The 5,551-nt window shown below is 38.6% G+C and overlaps 1 long non-coding RNA gene across 1 annotated transcript; it reads right to left on the minus strand.

Annotated features, from left to right (window-relative positions):
- Window positions 1-288: 288 nt before the first annotated feature.
- LOC120291161 lies at window positions 289-2,312 on the minus strand. Its single transcript, XR_005549033.1, has 4 exons — window positions 2,127-2,312; window positions 1,954-2,030; window positions 1,748-1,801; window positions 289-1,634 (listed from the first exon to the last, which is right to left on the minus strand). It is a non-coding gene; the product is annotated as an uncharacterized LOC120291161 (long non-coding RNA).
- Window positions 2,313-5,551: the final 3,239 nt, after the last annotated feature.

Consider the following 5,551-nt stretch of genomic DNA (forward strand, 5'->3'; position numbering starts at 1 on the left):
TCACGTGTACCATGGACCTGAGCACATCTAACAATTTGTAATTATGTATGAAATTATTGAGGACTCTTGTCGAATTGAACACATGTCACCCGAGCGGAAAGTGAGAAAAGAGACTTGATAAATTATTGGAGAGTGCGAATGGGAATCGACCCTTAGCCAACTCTTATTCAATAGCTGGCGGAAGTTTGTTCTATATGATGCACGCTGGGGCATTATAGACTTTACATGATCTGATAATATTGGCATCTCTCTGATGCTTTACTGACGGGTTCGATGTGACTGGCTAAAAGTAATGGAAAGTAAAAGACCACAATGATACAGGCCAAGTGGCCGACAAAAGATGTCGATCAAGTCAAGAACGCTACCCTAGCTACTGCTCACCACAAGGATGCGACACTCTTGCCTCTCCTCAGAAGCGAACCAAAATGAAAGAGTTTAATGGCCAAAATCAACCAATGACAATACACTTAAATCATAATATATAATCAATAAAGTTAGAGGTGAGCAATTACAAATTACTTACAAATTCCATTTGGAACTTAGAATCTACCTTCGAATGTAGATTTCTCATTTTTTGGAATCTAAAACTTATCTGTTGGAACTTGAAACTTAGAACCTACTTTATTATAAATTCTAAGGTCGGTTCCAAATTCTAACAGATTCTTTTTTTTTTTCATCTTTAGTTAAGCAAAACTTTCCCAACATTTATCTCGAGAAATAGCTGTATCAACTTATCACAACACTTTCGCTTCCAAGACGTACTTCCTATAACAAGACCCACAACACCGTCACTCCAAAATTTTCTATAGTTACGAAGTACCCTTAGCTTCTGGCAAATAAATTTTGAAGCAAAACATCTACCAATAGGCCAAGCACAGTAAAAACACACATTATAATCACAAAATCCAAATTAGAACAAATCAAGATTAGCACCTTCCAACAATTCTCGGATCTAAAATTACAACTATACAGTCACCTACTATCACACTAAAATCAGCAATTTAAGCAGATTATTTCCCATGCAAGAAGTTCTTCGTTGGATTATATAACTCAACAACATTACCTCCATGTAATAAAAATTCTAGGATGGATGATCATTCCAGCTCGAGACCACCCAGTGCTCTGAAAATATTACTTCTTGCAAGAAATCGGTTGCTCCTTTCCTTTTAGGACATTTAAAACCCATGTGATCGAAGAACTTGAGCACATTTTCTCGGGGACATTGATTACACTATTTGCCCATCCGCAAGAAGGATGATATTGTCAAACAGGTCGTAAGTTTCCGATGCAGGCTGGAGGAGGGATATTAGAGTAGTCCCATTGAGGATGTGTATGAACTATCTAAGTGAGTTCACTATTTGGAATGTTGTCGAACTATCCGAGCTAGTCGATATTTCATCTGTAAAGAGTGCTTTGGCTGGTCGGACTAGCATCTCCCTTGTTTTATATCAACACGAAATTGAACAAAATCAACCGAATTTTATAGAAAGTCATTGCAATCATCCAACAAAATGGGATACTAAAGCGGCCTTATGGGTCTTACCGGTTATGACTCGTTTCTTTTGTTCACCGGAGATGCCTCGTATCATTTCATCTCCCACCATCGTGTCGGTGCAGATTTCAAGTCCAGGAATCTAAATTTTAAGCATGGCAAAAAGAACAGAAATTTTCAGTTTTTGTGTTTTCTCCTTATCCTCGTGGAAAAAAAGACAAAAGAATGGACTAAAGGTATTTTTCTTGCTTGTACCTTGAGTATATAATTGGTAACAATATCAGTCTCCTACCCCTCTAGGGCAGCTGCCTGTAGAAGGTTAAGATACATAGAAGCTCTTAAAGGCATCAATCCATGTTTTTGACCATATTTTCCATATCAAAATAAAGGAAGTATAAGCATGTAAAATCTGCAATCAAAAAGCTATTCGATTGTTCCTTAGTTGCGGCCTCGTATCTCACCTTCATAAAGATATCTATATCAGGATCAGGTCTAATGTTTGCCTTCGTCTCTCTTCTTGATAACTCTGATAGCATTTCTGAAAAACAACGATGGTATTATACCTCTAAATCCTTACGCTTTTCTAGAATTTACTCTTTGAATCATCATAACAAGAAAAATAGAGGGAACTCACCATAATGGTGTCCGATGCCTTGACACCTAGCCAAGAAAGTCACAGTTTCTCTAACAGTCATTTCTCCTATATGGAGATCATATTGATTTATATAAGCCGATGTCCTTTGCAGCACAAATTCGGTCATCTCGTGTCCATTGTACGTTACTCTTCCCAAGAACTAAGATTCGAAAGCTCTTTGTGTGACTCACACGAAAGAATTCACTACTAAAGATAGACAACTCTAAAAGTACTTTCTTTATATTTACTTTCAAAGCTTTGCTGAGCTTCCCAACTAATGCTAGAAGTAATGTGGTCTTTCCAGAACCTGGAGGCCTTAGAAGTAATGTCATTATGCACAAAGGACAAAGCTAGTGACACAGAGAGCAATAAAGAAGAAAGATTTGCACTTGGATCATCACTTTTCCGCTTCCGCATCAAGAACTATGAATACCAAAACAGGTACGTTAATCTTTCTATTTGATTATATGTATTCTTGTTCTAGCTATGAAAATCATGGAATTGTGTTTTTTTTTTTTTTAACCGAGGATCCGCCTGAGCCCCCTTACGGGGTCACACAACCCTAGTAGCACCCGGTGGCACATTCAAACCAACATCAGTACCTTGGAGGAGACTAGCACATGACCCACCACCATGACCCCTCGCTTATAACGCTAGCAACTGCGGGTTTCAAACTCTTGACCTCGGCGATGAGGGAGGGGCTCTCAACCAACACAGCTGTCCACTGGTATGTAGGAATTACATTTTTTTTTTCCGCATCTAACAATTTGTAGAATTGCCATAAGATTTAATTACCTGATATAAGAAAAGAAGAAGGAATTGGATTCCAAAATGAAGGGTTAGAGAAAAGGAATACCAGAGAGGAATTTGGAAAAAAACCTTAGAATCATCGAAACTGAAGCGTATTTTGCTAGAATAAAGGTTATGCTACGCAATTACAGGAATGATTCCATCAGTTAAATTACTAAAGTTGTGTTTTTCTTTGTCACTGATTGTTCGCTTCACTTAGATATATTTGCTATCGAACGTGAATCACATTGCGCAAAGAGAAAAACAAAAAACAGGTCTGCGCTTAGTTAATTATGAAAGATGAGATATAAGATATAGGTTGTTAATCAATTTGTTCGGTTCCATATACAAATCAGATAAATCGAAATGTTGGTCTTTCTTGGTACCTAGTGAGGTTTATCAATTACGTTTGGCTGTATGTATATATGGTGACCATCAATGTGTTTCAAGTTATGGGGAAAGATGCAACTGGGGCTGGGTTCGATACACTCCAAGATCAAACTCCATTGGATCTTGCTGGTGTTCCTAGGCATGACTTTAATGGTCGATGGATAGGTTTAGTCTAAGCCCCTGGACACATACAAAGTTCTACTGTTCTCATATGGGTGGGGCTATCACGATTAAGTAATAGCTTGAGTTTCCCAATTATTATAAGCCCATGGTCGGGTCAACTTACTATAGACTGGTCCAGGTTATTGAGATGGGTCTTTCAGCTTAATTCCAAGTACCTCTTCTTTCTTGAGCAGGGGCAAATCAGATGGATTTTGTGGAGAGGGCAAAACCATATGGCCTGTGATTTGAAATTCGGTTATGAATTGCAATGTATTTCCTAGAAAACTTGATCAAGTTTAAGTTATATGGGGAGTATGGTATCATGAATCTCTCTTATGTTGTTGCGCTGATGTCCGATCAAAGAAGGCCAACGGACGACAACCTTAGGGATTCATGATGAATTATTGCATCGTAACTTGATCCCGAAAGATCACTCCATTGATTCGAAATGAAATTTGAGATCCACTCGCTTCTAGTACATCTAAAGTGTCAATGCACACGACTCAATTGGACCCAAGGTTGTGTGGACAAACCACACTGGCTTTAGGCCATAATTTATTAGAGCCACAAGAATGCAATTTGATGCTTGGAGTGTGTGGTGGGGTTTTGGTGTGGAAGGAGAGAAAACTAAGCCGAGAAAACTAAGCTTTCGTCCTTCATGGGGTCATGCGTTTAACGGACGCTCCTTTTCAGCCTTAACAAAGGCAAGCCAAAAGCAACGCAAAGCATCCGCGTGTATTATCTGCGTTTGCATACATTGAAACTAAGTGGAAAAAGACCTACTTTGCCTCGAATTCACCTTGGATTTGGCAAGAACTCCATGATTTGACCCTTCTTGATGATCCTCCCAAAGGTTCTCCCCTTTCACTAATTCGATCTTTTTCTCACTAAAGCTCTTCAATTAATTAAGATTACCCTTTGCTATAACAATTGAAACATCATCATTTTCCCATAATTTTTTTCTTTTTGTTATTGGCGAAAATGATATAGTAAAAGAGACAGAGCAAATAATTGTTTTTTTTTTTTTGTTTTTTTGCGGAACATGTGCTGGATATTGCAGACAAACATATGGAGCAATGGTCCACCACATATTAAGGGCAATTAGGGTATCATAGTATGGTGCTTTGATGTGGCATGTCTACATCCACGTGTGATATAATCCATAATATAATGCCAAACTAGGGCTAGGTGAAAATTCGTAGTTTGGCCCCTTTTCATTGTATTGCTGAGACATCAGAAGCTATGAGCGTGTTTGGTAACGTTTCTGTTCAAAAACTATTCCAAAGAACAGAGATAGAAAAAAGTGTTTACATTGGGAGAATAATTTTTTATCAAAAAAAGATGCGTTTGGTAAACTTGTTTCGGAAATAAAAAATAAATAGAAACACGTTTGGTAAATTTATGTTATTTTTTTTGTTTCTTTTAATTTTTTAATATTTTTATTTTATTTTTCATTTTTTTTCCTTTCTTTTTTATTTTTCTTCGGCGGCCAGGCCGACAGGCTGCGGCCTCACCCAGCCACGGCGAGGCTTGGCGTCGCCGGTGCGGGCGAGGCCGAGCCTCGCCAGGGGCCGGCGACGCTCCAGCGAGGTCGCCGACCCTCGACAGCGTCACCGGCCCTTGACGGCCGGTCATTGGCCATAGCCGAGGTTGGCGACCGACCAAAAAGAAAAGAAGAAGAAAAGAAGAAGAAAAAAAAACAACAAATCGTTTCTTCAAAATTGTTTAACAAGAAATAATTTTTTTTGTTTCTCATTTCGTTCTTTTTTTGTGTTCGGGGAACAAAAAATTGATTTTCAACAAAAACGCAAACAAACGCGTTTCTGTTTTTTTGTTAAAAGGAAAAAAAACAAAATTTCTGTTCATAAAAAAAAGAATAAAAACATGCAGGTCCTATATGTACAATACTCGAGATGATATTCAAAGGGATTTATTCATCTAAGAATTCAATTCGTCAACTTCAGATGGGGGCAGAGAAGGGGCCGGGCGCGAAGAGAGAGAAAGTGCAGGGAGAGAGAGACCGTTCTCTCAGATAAAGGAGAAAAGGAGGCCGCACAGTTCAAAAATTTTGGCCGGACAATTAG

Source organism: Eucalyptus grandis, chromosome 3, assembly GCF_016545825.1.
Source record: "Eucalyptus grandis isolate ANBG69807.140 chromosome 3, ASM1654582v1, whole genome shotgun sequence".
Classification (NCBI taxonomy): domain Eukaryota; kingdom Viridiplantae; phylum Streptophyta; class Magnoliopsida; order Myrtales; family Myrtaceae; genus Eucalyptus; species Eucalyptus grandis.